The sequence below is a fragment of the Macaca mulatta genome, chromosome 9 (assembly GCF_049350105.2).
Source record: "Macaca mulatta isolate MMU2019108-1 chromosome 9, T2T-MMU8v2.0, whole genome shotgun sequence".
NCBI lineage: Eukaryota > Metazoa > Chordata > Mammalia > Primates > Cercopithecidae > Macaca > Macaca mulatta.
Window position 1 is genome coordinate 93878906 of NC_133414.1, and position 21490 is coordinate 93900395.

A 21490-nucleotide genomic window follows, 5' to 3' on the forward strand; every position below is an offset into this window, starting at 1 on the left:
TGTTATCTTCTAAATCTCAAGAAATGTGCAGAGTTCAGTGTTTCCTTTTTGCTGTCGACAATAGGATTTCATGTAATAATGAATAAAGAGGTGAGAACAAATCTATCCCCTTTTTGTTGTCAAGTGCCTGAAATAATTAAAATGATTTTAATAAACCCTGATATGGATGTAGATGTGTAGAGTAGGAAGAGCTTGTAGTGATTGAGATGAAAACATTGATTTTAAAGGGATAAGTAGAATCCACAAGACAGAGAGACCACTTTACTGCATTCCTAGCGATTAAGGGAACTATGTCCTGATTTCTTACATTGCCTCAGAATAAACCTTACACAGTTTATCCAGGAAGTTGCTCCAGGGCTTTTAGCCTCCCAAAAGCTGCATCCCTGGCTAAATAATCCTACATCCCAAAATTCCTTTGACATCTTACCAGTGTTGATTTCATTCCATTTCCAGTACACCATGAAATAAAATATTTTAGACACAGGTCAAAATTCCATTTAATGTACATTTTATGATCACTACTTTATAGGATGAAAATTTAAAGTCTGATGCAAAACGTCAGCAGAGTGATTTAGAGGCAAGTCATAAAGTTTTAGACATTAATTCATGAGTTTTAACTGATCTGCTGAAGTTTTTATCTCATGTAATACCATCAACAATATATTTCCTAAGGGAAGCCTGGTAAAGACTACATAGATGGATGAACATTCACTGTGTATTAGGAAGAAATAGCGCAGAAACTTAGCATATAAATTGTCACATTTGGTTCATGTTATTGTTAAAGATTTAAATATGTACAATATCTGGATATAGTAAGTGACCTAAAACATCAAAAAATATGTACGTAGATATCTCCACATCTCTTTCTAAGTATATGTATGATTATGTCTATATGGATAGCTAATATATTTGTCTTCTTGCTCATACTCTTCTCTTCCTTGACTCCATTCTCTTTTACAAACTTTGTTAATTACTCCGTTTTCATCCATGTAATGTCATTATATCTGCTTAGGATTTAGCGTAAACTAACCATTATTCTTGCTTCCAGTGTTTTCTATAACCTGTCTCTTGTCCACAAGTATAAATAATTCCTGTCTAATTTGCTAGAGAAACTTTTTACTTTTCCTATTGTAATTTTGATTAGGTAAAGTGTATTCAGTCATAAAATGTCTTAGAAGTCCTAACAGTCTGTAAGTTTACTGGGCAAGAGATTATCAGATACATTTTCACATATTCTATATCATTTAGCTTGTTTTGAGAGGTACTCACTAAATACTGGGGGGGAAATGAAGAAGGTTGCCTCTCCAAGGTAGTTAAATTATTAAATACTCTTAATGCTGAAATTCCAGGATGGGAAGAACAATAACATACTTCAATTTCTGTTTTTATATATGAGAAAGGTGTTTGAAGATGCTGAGATTTATTCAGGTTATTTTGTTCAAAATACTTTAAAACATTTTTTTAATTTTGAAGAGTTTTATTTTTCAATGGTGATATATAACTCTTTTAGATTACTTCATATACTCTAGATTTGAGTAATATAAAATCAGTTATATTGTCTGAATTAATGTAACATTCATAATAAGTTTATGTTATTCCCTCTAATATTTCCAAGTAAAGTATTTACTTGTTGAGGCAAAATTTTGACATAATTTTTGTTAATTCATAAGATGTATCATTGCAGTATTTATAGCTTCATTTAAAGGAAATTCATAGCTTCATGGCACAATTAAAGAATAATTGAAAGCTTTTAACAGATTTCATAAATGTGAGGATGCAACAGCATAAGAATGACCCAATGGACTTTGGGGACTCAGGGGGAAAGGATGGGAACTGGGTGAGGTATAAAAAACTACAAATTGAATGCAGTGTATATTGCTTGGGTGATGGATGCACCAAAATCTAACAAATCACCATTAAAGAACTTACTCATGTAAGCAAACACCACCTATTCCCCAATAACATATGAAAATTTAAAAAAAATTAAAATGTCAACATGTATGTGAGAGGACTACTTTTACTTATAATTACAAATGAGTTCTTACCAGAACGGTTCTTCATAGATTTGAATGAATAACTCATTTTGGGATATATATGCTCACTCTAGTTAACTCCTGTCTTCATTGGTGACATCTTCCAAGTTAACACCTGGAAGTGAATATTGTCGGTCTTTTTCATATGACACATTCTTCCAGTGGATTACTGTATTTGTTAATTTACTGGTTCAAGAAAAATATTTATTCATCACTTACTCTATGTTAGATCTGCTCTAGACTCTAGGAACAGGGTCACTAAAAGAGGGAGAGAGAGAGAGAAAGAGACACAAAAGTTGCTTCTGCCTTACGGAGTTTGTTGGTCCCAGTGTAACCAGACTGTTACCAAGAAATTACAATTTGCACTATATGAAGAAAGGAGAGGCAGAGAGTGCTATGGGGGCAATTGATGAGGTGATCTTATCTTGCCTGGAAGACAAATGTAAGAAAAGAACATTCTGATTAAATAGCATTTTAATTAAGTTCTGTATGGATGTGTGCTAAGTGAAGTTGCTGCAAATATTTTCAAAGGGGGAAAAAAAACCATTTGGTATGAATGCCTTGTTCTCTGAAAGAATGTAAAATATAACAGGTTGTGGAACAGATTAAAGTAGAGCAGAAAATAAGAGGAATTAGGAGGACAAGTGTGAAACATAAAAGTTGGCCTGGGGGAGGAAATCAAGAAGGGTCTTGTTGACAGATAATGTTGGATGCTCATAGACATAAGAAGGCCTTCTAATCTAAATTGAAAGTACCAGAGTTTATTGTGAGGGCAATGGAAAAGAGTCAAGAAGTAATTGAAAATGAGTCAAGAAGTAATGGAAAACTTTTCTCATATTTCAGAAATAGGATACACTTTATAAATGATAGCATCTTTCTTTTTATTTTTTATTATACTTTAAGTTATACGGTACATGTGCACAACGTGCAGATTTGTTACATATATATACAAGTGCCATGTTGGTGTGCTGCACCCATTAACTCGTCATTTACATTAGGTATATCTCCTAATGCTATCCCTCCCCCTTCCCCCCACCCCATAACAGGCCCCGGTGTGATGTGTCCCTTCCTGTGTCCAAGTGTTCTCTATGTTCAATTCCCACCTATGAGTGAAAACATGTGATGTTTGTTTTTCTGTTCTTGCAATGGTTTGCTGAGAATGATGGTTTCCAGCTGCATCCATGTCCCTACAAAGGACATGAACTCATCCTTTTTTATGGCTGCATAGTATTCCATGGTGTAAATGTGCCACATTTTCTTAATCCAGTCTGTCACTGATGGACATTTGGGTTGATTCCAAGTCTTTGCTATTGTGAATAGTGCTGCAATAAACATACGTGTGCTTGTGTCTTTATAGCAGCATGATTTATAATCCTTTGGGATTTATAATCCCCAGTAATGGGATGGCTGGGTCAAATGGTATTTCTAGTTCTAGATCCTTGAGGAATCGCCACACTGTCTTCCACAATGGTTGAACTACTTTACGGTCCCACCAACAGTGTAAAAGTGTTCCTATTTCTCCACATCCTCTCCAGCACCTGTTGTTTCCTGAGTTTTTAATGATTGCTATTCTAACTGGTGTGAGATGGTATCTCATTGTGGTTTTGATTTGCATTTCTCTGATGGCGAGTGATGATGAGCATTTTTTCATTTGTCTGTTGGCTACATAAATGTCTCCTTTTGAGAAGTGTCTGTTCATATCCTTTGCCCACTTTTTGATGGGGTTGTTTTTCTCTTGTAAATTTGTTTGAGTACTTTGTAGATTCTGGATATTTTGTCAGATGAGTAGATTGCAAAAATTTTCTCCCATTCTGTAGGTTGCCTGTTCACTCTGATGGTAGCTTCTTCTGCTGTGCAGAAGCTCTTTAGTTTAATCAGATCCCATTTGTCAATTTTGGGTTTTGTTGCCATTGCTTTTGGTGTTTTATACATGAAATCCTTGTCCATGCCTATGACCTGAATGGTATTGCCTCGGTTTTCTTCTAGAGTTTTTATGGTTTTAAGTCCAACATTTAAGTCTCTAATCCATCTTGAATTAATTTTTGTATAAGGTGTAAGGAAGGAATCCATTTTCAGCTTTCTACATATGGCTAGCCAGTATTCCCAGCACTATTTATTAAACATCTTTCAATCAATAACTTTTAAATAAAATCAACATATATAGCTAAATATCTATGCATATTTTATATAGTTGAGTTTTTCAATAAACTTCTAAATTCAAAAAAAATTTGATCCTATAGAAAATTTATGAAAGTAGTAAAGAGAGTTCCCACATACTCCATACCCAGTTTCCTCAATTATTAACATCTTACATTAGTATGATATATGTTATGATTAAAGAGAAAATAAGGATCAATTATTATTGACTATTACTAACTTTCTTAATATTGTTGTATTACATACTATTAACTTTATTAATTAATAAAATTTTATTAATTTTATAACTTTATTAACTTACTTTTAAGTTAATTTTTTTAGTTTTAACCTAACGCATTTTTTTTCTGTAAGATTCGATCTAGAATATAACATTACGTTTAATCATCTGGTCTTTTTACATTCTTTTTGTTTTGACAGTTTCTCAGACTTTTCTTATTTTATGACCTTGACAGTTTTCAGGGTAGTGAACAGATGTTTTGTATAATGTCCCTATATTGAGATTTCTTTGATGTTTTTCTCATAATGAGAATGACACAATAAGGTTTGGAGTTATGAGTTTTAGGTATCAGTACTTTAACAGATAATGTGTCTGCAATTATTTTTTCAAGTCTGCAGTTTGTCATATCATTCTCTGAAGAATGTCTTTAATAGATTGTTTTTCAATGGAAAGAACTCTAATTTGTTTTTTTCTTAATCTTATGGTATTGTATCTAAAAGTCATTACCAAACTCAAGGTCATCTAGAACTCCTATCTTCAAGGAAATTTACAGGTTTACATTTTATATTAGGTCTGTGATTTGAATTTTTTGTGAAAAATGTAAGATAATTGTATAATATATATTATTTTTAGCTGGCATAATAACTGCACATATTTATAGGATATAGAATGATATTTTGATACTATATATGTGTAATGCTCTAATCAAGATAATTAACATATCAATCACCCTAAACATTTAGCACTTTTTTATGTTGGGAACATTCAAAATCTTCTCTTCTAGCTTTTTGAAAATATACAGCAAATTATTGCATGTGGATGTCCAGTTGTTCCAGCACCATTTGTTGAAAATACTATCCTTTTCCATTGAATCACCTTTGCTCTTCTACCAAAGATCACTCTATACAGTCATGTGCTACATAACGTTTTGGTGAATAACACATGGAATATACAATGATGGCCCCCTAAGATTATAATGGAGTGACAAATTCCTATTGTTGACGATGTTGTAACCATTATAATGTCTTAACAAAAGGCATTACTCACCTGTTTGTGATGATAATTATATGAACAAATCTACTGTGTTGCCAGGCATATAAAAGCATAGCACATATAATTGTATACAGTACATAATACTTGATAATAATAATAAACATATCCTACTATGGTATATAATTTAAAACACTATAATATATAATTTATTGCTATTTTAGAGTTTGCCCCTTCTACTCATAAAAACATATTGACTATAAAGTGGCCTCAGGCATGTCCTTCAGGTAGTATTCCAGAAGAAGGCATTGTTATCACAGGACATGACAGCTCCATACATTTTATTGCTCCTGACATCCTTCCAGCAGGACAAGATTGAAGGCGAAAGCCAACGATATTGACAGTATTCACCCTGTATAGGCCTAAGCTAATGTATATATTTGTGTTTAGTTTTTAACAAAAAAAGTTTAAAAAGTGAAAAAGATTTAAAAACATTTAAAATGGAAGAAGGCTTATATAATAAGGATACATGTGGAGAAAATATTTTTGTGTGTCTGTACAATATGTTTGTGTTTTAAACTGCATTATGTCAAAAGAGTCAAAAAATTTAAAAAAATACATGAAAGTTTATAAAGTAAAAAGACAGAGTAAGCTACACTTAATTTATTATTGAAGATAGAAAAACTGTTAATAAATTTAGTGCAGCCTAAGTGCACAGTGTTTATAAATTCTAAAATAATGTGCAGTAATGTCTAGGGCTTCACATTTACTCACCACTCAACACTGACTCATCCAGACAAACTTCTAGTTCTGCAAGTTCCATTCATGGTAAGTGCCCTATAAAGATGCATCATGTTTTCCCTTTTGTATCATCTTTTTCTTGTATCTCTTCAATGTGTTTAGATACACAAATACCTACCACTGTTTTACAATTGCCAGCAGTATTCAGTAGAGTCATATGTACAGATTTGTAGCTTAGGAACAATAGAGGATACCATATAGTCTGGGTGTGTATTCAACTATAGAATCTAGGTTTGTGTAGGTATATACTATGATGTTTGTACAACAGCAAAATCGCCTAATGATGCATTTCTCAGTACATATGCATCCTTGTCAGTAAGCAATGCATAATCATATTTGTATGAGTCTAGTTCTTTGGTCTCTATTTTGTTTCATAAATCTATTTGTCTTTCATCCAGATCACACTGTGTTGATTAATGAAGCTTTATATGATGTCTTGAGTTCACATAGTGTCAGTTCTCATACTTCTATCTTCTTCAATATTGTGTTGACTTTTCTAGTCTTTTGCCTTTTGTATAAACTTTAGAATCAGTTTGTTTTGAAACTATTTGATCAATGTGTTATTTAGAAATGTGTTGCTTAATTTCAAAATTTTCTTAAGATTTCCCATCTTTCTTTCTGTTATTTATTTCTTGTTTAGTTCTATGTGGTTTAATTCTACTTTCTATGATTTCTATTCCTTTACAAAGTTAAAGTGTGCTCTATGTTACAGAATGTTAACAATCTCGGTGAGTATCGCATATGAGCATGAGAAAAATATGTATTTTGGTGTTTTTAGAGGCAATATTCTATCCATGCCAATTAAATCCAGTTGATTGACTGTGCTGTTCAACTATATCGTTAGTGTTTTTCTGCTGGATAATTACTCTTCCCCTGGGTTGGTTAGAATCTGTTAAAACCCAAGTGGTTAGACTCTGATGAAATAGTTTTCTAGGGACAGGACTTTGTTGATTATTTTTGACTTCTTTCAAAATTTCTTTCCCCTTTACCCTACATGAAGCACAAGATGATTTTTTCCTGTTCTTCATTTTAAGAACTGGTAGGACTCCCTGAGGTGAAACCCCTGCAAGTGTGAAGGTTCCACTAAGGCTGGGCCCTCAAGAGCTTTAATTTCTAAAGCTACTCTATGTTTGTTATCCTTTATTTCTACCAGACTCCAGTGGATGATTCTGTTTCCAGAAATCTGTTTGTTTGTATTCACATTTCTCTCTGGTTTTCAGGGTGGCAATTTGCCCTGTGAACTCAGTTCTTTGATGGATTAAGATTTGTTGATTTTTAGTTTATTTTTCTTTTCTTCTTGTTGGGATGATGGAGTTACAACTTCCAATCTACTTACATGTTGAATTAGAAATGTATTTATTTTTTAAGATGGCTACATTACCACTTCCAAAACAACTGGAATTCTGGAAGCAAGAAACAAGAGGAGAATGAATGTTAAGTAGGTAGTCATCTCTGCATCCTATTAACTAATAAATTCACTTCTCACTTTGGGATATGTATCCTGTATGTATGTATCCCCCACCCCAACACCCATACATGAGTTATTTATTTATGAAGGAGAATGTATAAGATGTTTATTAAATCATTTTTATTTTGTATAAAAAACTGGAAAAGAATCATTTCTATAAGAATATATACAAACACTTGTTTGTAGGTGAAAATATAGAAAATAACATAAAATAAAATCACATTGAAAGTAGTTATTTCTTAATGTAGATCATAACTGGGGTAGGATGAAAGACATTTTCCCTTTTTAATCTACATACTTTTGTAACATTCAGATTTTCTTCAGTCATGAATTAAAATCAAAGAATTATATAAAAATAAAATCATTTTCCTAAAATTCTAAAAATAGATTTAGGCATATTGTTTACAGCACGAGTTCTCAAAAGAGTCTGCTGCCTTGATTTATAGCCTGATTCTGTCACCTATCAGCTTTGTCACTTTGGCAAACTTTCTATATATCTAAAGATAAAAATAATACCTACTGAGTAGACTTGTTATAAAGAATTAATAAGACATTGCATACTGATTGCTTAACATAGTATTTGGAATGTTCGATATTATTCAATAATTGTTAATTACTATTTCAGTTATTGTGACATGAGAAATGTAACTTAGACATAAAATATAGCTCCTTTCATTGGAATTGATGAACATTAAAATGAACAACTGAGAAATTTGATAATTTTATTTTTCTTGTAATGCCTCATGAAGTCCCCAGCTAATGTTTGTTCACGTTGAATTAAGTGTGTTCTTCTCCCTTGACTAAGCTTTCATAAAGTTGTTTTAATCAAACAGGAAATGGTCAGTTTCTAAACTAAAGATTATTGGTTATTTTTAAAGAATCTGGCTTAGGCCCCGCACAGTGGCTCACACCTGTAATCCCAGCACTTTGGGAGGCCGAGGTGGGCGGATCACCTAAAGTCAAGAGTTTGAGATCAGCCTGGCCAACGTGATGAAACCCTGTCTTTACTAAAAATAAAAAAATTAGCCTGGCATGGTGGAGGGCACCTGCAATCCTAGCTACCAGGGAGTCTGAGGCAGGAGAATCTCTTGAACCCAGGAGGCCGAAGTTGCAGTGAGCCGAGATCGCGCCACTGCACTCCACAGAGCTTCAAAGAAAAGAGAAAAGAAATAAAAGAAGACCTAAAGAAACAGAGGCGTATAGGTTATTATAAGAAGACTCAATATTAAGATACCAATTTTCCCCAAACTGACATAGATTCAACACAATCCTCCCCCCGCACCCCCCCCCAAAAAAAAGTCCAGTCCAGCAGGTTATTTCGTAGAAATTAAAGCTTGATTCTAAAGTGCATATGAAAACATAGATGGCATAAAACGGCCAAGGCAATTTTTTTTTTTTTTTTTTGAGACGGAGTCTCGCTCTGTCCCCCAGACTGGAGTGCAGTGGCCGGATCTCAGCTCCCTGCAAGCTCCGCCTCCCGGGTCCACGCCATTCTCCTGCCTCAGCCTCCCGAGTAGCTGGGACTACAGGCGCCCGCCACCTCGCCCAGCTAGACTTTTTTGTATTTTTTAGTAGAGACGGGGTTTCACCGTGTTAGCCAGTATGGTCTCGATCTCCTGACCTCGTGATCCACCCGTCTCGACCTCCCAAAGTGCTGGGATTACAGGCTTGAGCCACCGCGCCCGGCCAAGGCAATTTTTTAAAAAGAAAAAAATACAGGAATCAAACTAATTGACTTAAAGACCTATTATATGGCTACAGTAACCAAGATTATGTGGAATTGGTGTAATTATAGATAGGCAAAGAACTGATAAATGATAGATAGATAGATGATAGATAGATACAGAGTTTTCATATAGACAATTTTCATATAGGCAATTGACTTTCACAAAGATGTGAAGGTAATTCAAAGGAATTACCTTCAAAGGTAATGCAAAAAAAGAAGAAATACATTCCATATGAATAACTTAATTCAAAATAGATCGCAAACCTAAATATAAGAGATAAAACTATAAGGTCTGATTGCAGAAACATGGGAGAAAATAATTTTGACCTTGAGATGCACAGATTTTTTAGGATACATAAAGCACTCATTGTATAGCTTCAGCAAAATGAAAGACACTTATTTTTCCTAAGACAGTATTAAAAAGTGAAGAAAGTCTGGGAGAAATATTTGTAAAACACATATTTAATGAAGACCTTGTATCATAATTATATAAACAACTTTTATAAATCAACCATAAAAAATAAGTAAAACCAATGAAAATATTTAAATAAACACTTCTCCGAAGCAAAGAGACAGATGTCAAAAAAACATGCATTAAACCACACTCAACACTATTAGTCATTCACTGAGTTAAAATTTAAAACCTATGACATGCCACTTTATGCTCACTGGAACGGCCAAATTGAGAAGGTTGGCAATATCAATTATGATATCAATTACAAACAAGAATTTTGAACTTATAGCATCCTAATAAATTTCTTGAGGGAATGTAAAACAGATCATTTGGAAAACACCCTGGTGGTTTCCTATATAATTAGATAAACCCCAAACAGTGCAGCTATCCCTTTCTCTAGTGTTTACCCCAGAAAATGAACACTCAGGACCTGTATGCAAATATTTATGATAGCGTCATATAGAACATCCCCAAACAGGAAACAATCTAAATATCTATTAACTGAAGAGATGAACAAAATTTTAGTAAACTCATTACACTAATCTATATACTACTGATAAATATATTGACTACCACTTATTTTGTGGGAATTATTAAATAAGCTATCACATGTTAGATCACTTACTAAACTGCCTAGACATGTTTAAATATTATAAATGTTAACTATTATTGTTGATGACAATGATGATGGTGTAGGTGATGGTAGTACTGTTGGTGGTGGTGGTGATGATGATTTAGAAATGCAGTCACAGAGAGGAGGTGAGAAGAAATAAAATTAAAATTAATTAGTAAAAAGTTAGTCTGCATAAAATTAATATCACAAGTATGAGATACAGAAACCTCTCAATGGAGAAAGACATAATGAGTTTGGGAGAAATATATATATATTTTTTTATACATATAGGAATATATACTTATAAAATGTATTTTCCTAAACAAGCAGTTTGTTTTCCTTTCCTTCAAAACTGAGAAATTTTAATAGTGAAAAATCAAAGTATCTTGAGAAAATATGTTCACACAGTTGCAAATTTTTTAATAAGAATAAGCATAAAGTGAGGCAAGGTAGAGTTTGGAAGAGAAACAAAGAAATGAAACAATGTGTTAAAAATGTACCTTAATTAATTGCTTTGTCTTTAATTATAAATCAAAAGGTAATTTTATATGAAATTAATCTGAAATATTCAAGTGTATGGATATGCACATTTGCATATTACATTAATATATTAATATATCATATGTATAATTTAGCGTTAAGCATCTGTTATTAAATGCCAAAAATCGGTATTTAGTGATGCCACTTAGAAAAATACTAAATAGAATAATTTGTCCAGTCTTTAGCTGTAGCACCCTGCTATAAGTATTTGGCTTGTTATATGTGAATAAACTCACTTATTTTTCAAAGCCTCTTTACCCCAATTGTCTCAGTTATTTGAATAATACCATTCTCCCATCCTTTATTCATTTTCTTCTATATAAAAATGCCTACCAAATGTATCTTTGCATTTGTTTTTCCCTTCAGTTTTCTTTGTTATCTGAATTGTCTTGTAAGCTTCTCCAAGTTATCCTTCTTTATTGACTCCTCAACTCTAGCAGATGAGTGATTTTTGAAGAGTAATCAAAAGCTATAATGTAAGAGGTGGCTTCAAAAACTGAGTGTTAATAAAGACGAGTAAAAATGCTCAGACATACTCAAGACTTTAGATGTAGTTTGGTAAACACTATTCAGCTTTTCATCAATAGAATAGTATCTATTAAGGACAATTTGGTATATAAAAATGAAGGTATTTTCTGATAACACCTGTCCCTCTAGTGGAAAGGTTAATGCATTTCAAGATTTATTCTCAACATAGTTTTCTTTAAAAGGATACCTTTTTATAAATAAATGTAGCTTTTTGTTTGCTTTATTTTTTAACTATGATTGATGTGAATTCAAGTAAATTCAAAGTCCACAAATGTGCAAAGAACAAAGGTTAATGGAGCTGTCGCAGCAATGCTGCAGAGAACAATGGAATCTGCCATAAAGGAGACAATGTCTTTTGTTTTCAGATAAACCCTTCACCAATATAGTCTATCCTTTTCATCATTTAATTTGACAATATCTTTCAAGTATGTAAATAAAATGCATGTAACGGTATTTCTAATAATGCACAAATGACTAGAAACTGGCATCAGCCTGGATTTGTGTGTTCAATTTATGCCTAGGGCTTATATGTTTTTTAAATACCAGTTTTTAAATACAATTATTGTTTTTATACTAGGATTTTCTTCAGTGTACTTTTCTGTGTCTTTCTAATACTCTTTCTCTTTGAAAGATTTATGCCACATTTACCCTTTCTCTCTCATTATCTCTCATATTTGTTGATGATATGATGTTTTTAGGTAGGTTTAATTTCTATGTAGCAAATAGCTGAACTATCTAAAGAAAAATGAAAACACAACCAAATGGGAACATTAAAACTCTTACTAGGTTACTTGGATACTCAAATATTTTATTTACCGTAATGTAACTTACTTCAAAACAGTTTCAGCAATGTCATCATTTGGATTTAGTAAAAGATTCTAACTTCAATCTCCTAAAGCTACCCCTCTCCAAAAGCTACCCCAGTGTGACTGATACACAGCTGGTAGCTCCTTTTCACTGTAAGAATGTAAGCTCACTCTGATAGGCATTTGTTCTGATTGTTCAATGCTCACCCATTCCCAGCCCGTAAATATCTGTAGTATTTTCACTGCCCCAATGATTAATGCCTGTAAATGACCTTATATAACCAAGCTCCAGGTTGTAGTACAAATTTTTATAATTGAATGAAGAACAAAGTGGGAGAGAAATGTTTCATATAATTGGTAGAAAATCAGTTGTTTCTTGCATATTCCTTACTTAGTTCCTGAGTGTTTTACACAAGGAACACTTTCATGAACATGTGTTTGCCGCCTGAAATACCACAGGCACGTGTATACACACAAATACACACGATAAAAATAAATGAGCAGTATGGCCACTTTTATGATATTGATTTTTCCTATCCATGAGCATGGAATATTTTTTCATTTGTTTGTGTCAGCTCTGATTTCTTTGAGCAGTGGTTTGTAATTCTCCTTGTAAAGATCTTTCACCTTCCTGATCATCTGTATTACTAGGCATTTTATTCTTTTTGTGGCAGTTGTGAGTTAGATTGTGTTCCTAATTTGGCTCTTGGCTTGACTGTTGTTGGTGTATAGGAACATTAGTAATTTTTGCACATTGATTTTGTATCCTGAGATTTTGCTGAAGTTGGTTATCAGCTTAAGGAGTTTTGGGGCTCAGAATAGGAGGTTTTCTAGATATAGGATGATGTCCTCTGCAAACAGGAAATTTGACTTCGTCTCTTCCTATTTGGATGACCTTTATTTCATTATCTTGACTGATAGCCCTGGCCAGGACTTCCAATACTACATTGAATATGAGTGGTGAGAGAGGGCATCCTTATTTTGTACCAGTTTTCAAAGGAAATGTTTCCAGCTTTTGCCTCTTCGGTGTGATGTTGGATGTGGGTTTGTCATAAATGGCTCTTATTATTTTGAGGTATGTTCCTTCAATACCTACTTTATTGAGAGTTTTTAACATAAAGAATGTTGAACGTTATTGAAAGCCTTTTCTGCATCTATTAAGATAATCATGTGGTTTCTGCTTTAGTTCTTTTATGTGATGAACCACATTTATTGATTCGCGTTTATTGAACCAAACTTGCATCCCAAAGATGAAGCCTACTTGATAAGGTGGTGGATAAGCTTTTTGATTGCTGCCCGATTCAGTTTGTTAGAATTTTGTTGAGGATATTTGCATTGATGTTCATCAAGGATATGAGCCCGAAGTTTTATTTTTTGTTGTTGTAACTCTGCCAGGTTTTGGTATCCAGAAAACAGTGGCCTTGAAGAATGAGTTAGGGAGGAGTCTCTCCTCAGTCTTTTGGAATAGTTTCAGCAGGAATGGCACCAGTTCTTTTTCGTATATCTAGTCAAAGTCAGCTGTGAATCCATCGGGTCCTGGGCTTTTTGTTGTTTTTGGTAGGCTATTTATTACTGACCCAATTTCAGAGCTCATTATTGGTCTTTTCAAGGATTCAGTTTCTTCCTAGTGTAATCTTAGGAGGGGTATGTGTCCAGTAGTTCATCTATTTCTTTTAGATTTTGTAGTCTATATGCATAGAGATGGTACACACACACCGTGGAATACTATGCATTCATAAAATATGGAAGGAAATCATGTCCTTTGAAGGGACATGGATGGAGCTGGAGGCCATTTATCCTTAGCAAATTAATGCAGGAACACAAAACCAAATATAGCATGTTCTTATTTATAAGTGGAAGCTAAATGCTGAGAACAAAACAGAGGGGAACAATAGATACTTGAGCCCATTGGAGGGTGGAGTGTAGGAGGAAGGGGAGGATCAGGAAAAATAACACATGGGTACTAGGCTTCATATCTGAGTGGCAAAATAATCGCTACAACGAACTCCATGAAACAAATTGACCTATATAACAAACCTGTACATGTACCCCTGAACCTAAAAATGAAACTTAAAAAAAAGTCATTGCACAAATGCTAGTCATAATTGAGTCATTTTTTATTGCATGTTGTCTTAAAAGCCAAAGTGTTTTAAGAAAAAAAAAAAAATAAGTGAGATGACTTACAGAACATGAAGCTAAGTCATTATCTGTAACCAGTTTCTTTGATAATGGCACTTTATTGTATAAAAATAAAATTCACTAAAATCAAATAGAAGCTTTATTTTAAGTCATTTAAAAATAAATGATGAGATAAATTCGACATAAGCAAAAGGTCAAAATTCCTCTGTCTGAAATGAACACTGAAAGTGAACGCAGCTACATTTATCAAGAATGCTCAGAACAGCAGACTTTTAAATATTTAGAGACCTAGAAACCTTTTCAGAATGATTTATTTTTGTACCTTTTTTTTAGGAAAAAAAATGCACATACTGACAAAACTTTGTATAAAGTATTCATAGGTTCTTAGAAAGCAATTCATGGCTTAATTCTTCTCAGACTCCAGGCTATGAATCACAAAATGGGGGATTATGTGTTCTAAATGAGCCCTTTTGCTTTTCAAAACATCAACTACCTCATACAATTATTCTTTCAAACACAGAGTACCAAATACATATCTGGGCAACCAGGTAATCAAAAATGGCTTTCTAAAAAATCTGATTTATTTTATATATTTTATATATTTATATAATTTATCTTTTGATATTATCCCTATGTCAAGAAGAACAAATTTTTTAGAGTGCATACAGTTGAATGGTATTAAAATTTGAAATGGCAAGACTATATTAAATTAATATTTTCATAAGAAATTCATATAGTTACATCAACATTGAATGGTCAGTAGATGAGGAAGAAATTCACTGATTTTGATATGCAATGAAAAATTTTCAATATAACTCATTTCTAATATACTCTACTCATCTCCCCTGTTGTTTCATATGCTAATATGACTGCTGTGCATATCAAAAAACTGCGCTATAAATATCTCCTCTTCAAGATGCTTTTGTTAATTTCATTAGTCTTACTCCCGATATTAATACAGACAAACGATCAAACTTCTTATAAAGTTGGTCTCTTTGGTTGGTCTTTGGGGAGATATCAGATAAGAGTAAAATATTACAGAAAGAGCAGATTTATTTTCTTGAAGAAATATATATAACCAGAATATTTAATATTTAACTATATTAAAGATATTAGATATCACTCAAAGATCATATTTTAAAAGTATGAGTCCAAAAATGTTCCATTATTATGAATAGAAAATATATTACACATTGGTGTATTTAACATGAAGAAGAAAAGTTAGAAAAATATAAGTAAATCTAAAACTGATATAATGTCTAATAGGCTATGACTCATTTGCGGTATTAATAGAGCTCTTAGAACAAAGAGACTGGTTGCTTACATAAGATGAAACAGTGGTTGTTCATATTGCCTTCTTGGATCTATTATGTTCCTACATCAGAGTGTTTCCAGCTTTGTATTCTGAAATAATATCCTCTCTTTTTAGCTGGTTGCTCAATTATTCTTATTAAAACAGTTCTTCCAATGTAGATGTTCCAGTCTTTTATAATATTGTATAACAAAAACTTATTTGCCTTTTGTCTTTTCATTTTATCTCTCTGGCAAAACTCAAGCCTAGATGAAATTTACCTGCTTTTCCATACCTGAGCAACTAGGTAGCTAGATAGATAAGTCAGAATTATATTACTATAAATTATTAATGAAAAAATTTAAAATTTTTACTATCATTTTGAACCAACTATGTTTCTCTGGTCAATGTGTGCTTTTACTCTATTTCCTGAAATCGTCAATGTTAATCCCATTGTCAATTTGGGTAGTTGCTAGGCCTCTATCTGAAGCCATAATATTGAACCGTCTTCAAAGAAATGATACAAAGCTTCAGACCAGACCTACATTTCTTCTTATTCTTTCTATCTTGGAAACAATGTTCTTTTCTTGTAGATAAGGATAACTTCTTTCTTCCAGCTCGCCTCTCTTTCATATATGCAAACATCTATACTCAAATAGATTTTTTCTCAATGGTAGTTAAACCGGTGCACACCAATTTTCTACTTACTTTGCAAAATTCCATACCTATACAGAAGTCAAAAAGATAAAGAATATGTTCTCTGTGAATGTTTTGTGAAATTTTTAAAAATTCTCTATGTATTATTTTTCTGAACTATTTGACAGGTTTCTCCTGTGGATAATAATACATTCCTACATAAGTCCAATACAATGATCACACTCAAAATATTTAACACTGATGCAGTATTCTTTAAAAAAATATCAGTGCACATTGAATTTTTCAATTATTCTATTAAAATCTTACAGAGTTTTTTATTTTCCTGATCTATAATTCAATTAAGATACATAGGGACATCCTTTTGTATGTATATATTATAAATTAAGAGACACTAGAATCATAACAGAAATTATATGAATGATTCTTAATGATTCTTATTTATTTATTCATAAAAATAATAAAACTATTAGAATTAATTAAATGAGCATTTATGTGAAAAATCATGAAAACAGAATTTTAATGAGAATAGCAGGTAACATAACATTTATATACACTTCAAAAATTAAAAAAATACAGTACTATTTGTTTGTGTGGAAACTCAGTAAACTCAAGATGGTGATCTTCATAGACTTGGTTTTAGCTATATAAATGATAATTCATTTCTTTAAAATATATTTGACATATATATTGAAAATGTTTCTACTTCAAAGTTTGAGAGTGGGTGCTGTGAGACTTTCATTTCATTTCATAATGGTTGAGACACTTCAACCCTACAATGAAAAAGGAATTAACTATGTTACTATCCTGATCTCAGGTACTGTAATCAATACTTTACCTACCAGCAGCAGTGTATTTTAAATTTTTGTTTTATTTCATTAATTTGTTTTACTAGCATTGATATTTTACCCAAAGAAAAACAAATACAGTATCACTTTGTAAACAGCACCTACAGCAGTCATGTCTTATCAAAATTAATTTTTCTGTCTTTATTTTTATCTCACTGTGAAACACTGTAATGATAGCTATTGATTAAGAGTGGCATTTATTTCAAATATTCTTGGCATCCTCTACTTGATTAGTAACCATATGAATGATCTTTACTGTTCCTTGTAGTGGGGGGCTCATTAGCTACTTAAACAATGTGATCATCTGACTCTACCCAATGACAAGTTTATAACCAGAAAATAAATTTTGAAAGTTTACTAGTTAGAAAAATAAAGACTTGGTGCATGTTGAAAAGAAGACAAAATCTTACAGATAGTTCTGCACTGTGTGAATTCTTGAATGCAGAAAAAAGTGCCATTGTATTCATGATATGATTTCTGTTCTAATTTGTGTATTTTTTATGGTAAGATCACATTGTCTGCAGTATACAAAATAGAAATTTGTATAAATACTTTTTACCTCTCTGTGAAATAAAATATACAAAATTCATTTGCCTTTAGATTTAGTAACCATCTGAGGTTGCTGTTATAGCACAGGACAGATTGTTTTATGCATTTAATCTCTTGCTTGGTTAAATCATAAACACTGTAAAATGCAGAGTATTATTAAAATTACTTTGGTACTTTTTGCTATTTCTAGGCAAAAAAAAAAAAAAAAAACTCATAATAATTTGTATTATAATTCTCTTCATTTTATGAAACCCAAGACAATATTTTTCATCAATCACTTCCTAGTAGGAAGTAGTGTTGGTCTCTACTTCCTATGGTGTTTTACTTTGTCATCTCTAGAGTCACTTAGTACTTTCTGCTCTACAATGTAAGCATATATAATTTTATTTCTTCAATAAGAGAAATATCCTGGAGGTAAGGATTTTTGCCATTTTACCTCTGAGACTTTAATATGCAAATATTTGGTATTCAGTATTTGTTTATTAATATCATTTATGAATAAATGAGAAGACTTTTGAAACAAGATTTTATAGATTTTCGTCACTGAACTAGTAACTATAATAATACAGATCTACTGCAATAAGTTTGTCTTTTTCTTCAGTTACATTTACGTGGGTATAAGCTACATCTCTTATTGTTTGTTCCTTATAAAGTATATAAATCAAAACTCCAGTATTTCCTTTCTCATTCTGGTTTTCAGCAGTGTATTAAATGATTAATGACATGAAAATCTCACTGTTTATGTCAATAGCTTCAAGCATAATGAAAAATATTTGTTCAGATTTTGTTTCTTATGTGATTGATATATTAGTTAAACTATGCAACAATTCAAGGTGCAGATCTATAAATGATACAATTTATCAGGGTCTGTTTTAACATTAAAAAAATCACAAGTGGAAAACATTTACTTAAAATATTTGTGTTCTTTCAAATATTTGCAGTGCAATAAAATGTAGCCATATAGAATAGTAAAAATTCAAATCATCTTCTTTTCTTGTGTGATACTCTGCAGACTTATTTCCTCTCCCTGACATTTTGGGACTTTCTGTTGGAGCATCCATTTTATCCCAACGCTTAACCCAATACTTTATGAAATTAAATTGTCAGCTGGGGTCCCTTCAGATTTCAGATGTTCAAGGTACAGATTTTTGTTTATTTTTTTATTTTCCTTTTACATCCAGAGAAAAGATTCAGACATTCTTTTCTTTCTTTGTGGGCAAGATTTTTTCTGTTTTTGAGAGAGAATATGATTGAGCATCATTATTTCATGTGGGCATTACATTTACACAGCCCATTAAAACAGAAGCTCTAGGCCACCAGGGTGTACACTGGGATTTCACCAGCTATGTATATTGCACCCATGTGGGTGACATCTTTCCTGACACTTACGGCCTCTGAAGTTTTCTAATCATTCTTTTTATCTTAGTTTATAAAATGTGTTAAATAAGTAATCCAAAAGCTTAGGTGTTTTTATATCACAAAAGTTTTTCCATATGTCATGATTTAGTAATCTTTATTGAGATTGCCTATAAAGCATGGTTTTAGTGCTTTTCCACTGACATACTCTCTTATAAATATAAAGTTCTCTACCTAGGCTTCTTGCCTAGCACAATTAGAAATACATAAGATGTTTTATACAGAATATGTTTTCTTTAATTCTTTGAAAAATCTTGGCAAGCAAATACCTATTTAATAAAACAGAAATCTAAAAAGACATTAGCAATATTCTGGAAGGGGGTGTTATTTAATGCTGATCCACTTGAATAAGGTACTGGTTTTTAAAATCAAAATTCCAAAGCCGGGCACCACGGCTCACGCCAGTAATCCCAGCACTTTGGGAGCCTGCAGTAGGCAAATCACTTGAGGTCAGGAATTCGAGACAAGACTGGCCAATATGGTGAAACCCCATCTCTACTAAAAATATAAAAATTATCCAGGCGTGGTGGTGTCTGCCTATAGTCCCGGCTACTCGGGAGGCTGAGGCAGGAGAATGGGGTGAACCCAGGAGGCGGAGCTTGCATTGAGCCGAGATTGCGCCGCTGCACTCCAGCCTGGGCGACAGAGTCAGACTTTGTTTCCAAAATAAATAAAAAATAAATAAAATTAAAATGTCATTTTCAGGATTTTACCTACAAATAAATTCATATATAAGGATTCAGCACATAAAACAGGAAAAATGTTAAGCAAAGGTGGGGTACTGTAAGAACTTGGTTGGTCTCTTTATTAAATCACAACATCTTAATCATTTTAGAAACATCTTCCTAGATTCCATGTGGATAATTAATTGTATTTCCCTGGTCCACTCATTGTGAGGTCAGTGTTGCCTCAGTAAAACTTACTAAGGTAAGTTTTTACATCCAGGTAGCATATCATTATTTTAATGCTTAGGTATGCAATGGCCAATTCAACAGCCTGTGTATAATTTTGTATTTAAAAAGTCTGTGAAATCTATAAATATGTTAGAAAGTAGGGCACTCTTAGGTATCTTAAACTTATCAATTCCTTTTACCCTGACCTCTTGATTAATTAAGTCATCTCCTAATTAATTTCTCTGACTTCAGTTTCTTTATTCTTCTGAGAAATACTTTAAGTACTCCAAATGAATTATAAATTTATTACAACTAATATGAAAGTTATAATTTAGCAGTATTAGTATAATCATATCATAAATATGACATTCAGATTAGAAATGGGCAAAAGATAATATCATTAATGAACACAATTTAGTCATTAATTGTGTTCATTAACACAATGTAATGGCAATTTAGTCAGATTAATTGACATTCTGATTATGTTCATTATATTAAATTTAAAATTTTATATATATATAAATATGAACACACACATAATGAATATATATGGAATTGTGAAAGTTATGTGCATCAATGGAATTTAAGCATTTCTATAAAAAAATTAGGTATAAATAAATAAAATAGTTTTATGGCCATATAAGTTAAATTTGTAAAGTTTATTAGAGACAATTAAATGAGATAGGTTTGTGGTCATCTCAACACTTTAACATAGTAACAATTGAAAATTCCCTCTGGGCTTCATAAGGATGTGTATCCACTCCCCTGTAAGAACTATCGTGGAGCCACAGAGTTCACTATTATCACACTTGAAATTCTAGCAGAATGTGATATTTATAATTTAAGACTATAAGATGTTGGAGCATCAAAGCCAATATAGAAATTAAAGGAAGCTGTGAATGAAAGATAAATTGAGATTTGATTTAGGGAAAGAACATGGTCCTCAAAATTTGAAGTGTTCATAATAGTGAGATTTATCAGAGATATTTAATAAAACTATACATAAAGCTTAATACCCCTGTCACCCAAAGGACCACCAGAATGGCTAAATAGTAGAAAGGAGAGCTTTATTGCTGAAACTGGTTTGCAGGCTGGGAAGAAAAGTCTCCACCTCTCTCTTTGAAGAAGAGAAAGATAGGTTAGGTTTTATGCCTCACAAAGCTGGTATCACACACATTTGGGACAAAAGCTATGCATATTTACGATAGGAGCTGAGTCCAGGCATAGTGGGTAGACGTATACGTAACATACATTTCACGTTCATTTCAAGGCAGGGTCTCAGCATTAAAATGAAGTAGAATTTGACTCTAGGACAAAAGGTGAACTATAGGATACAAAGACTGTGTAGCCCATATAAGCTGGTTGAA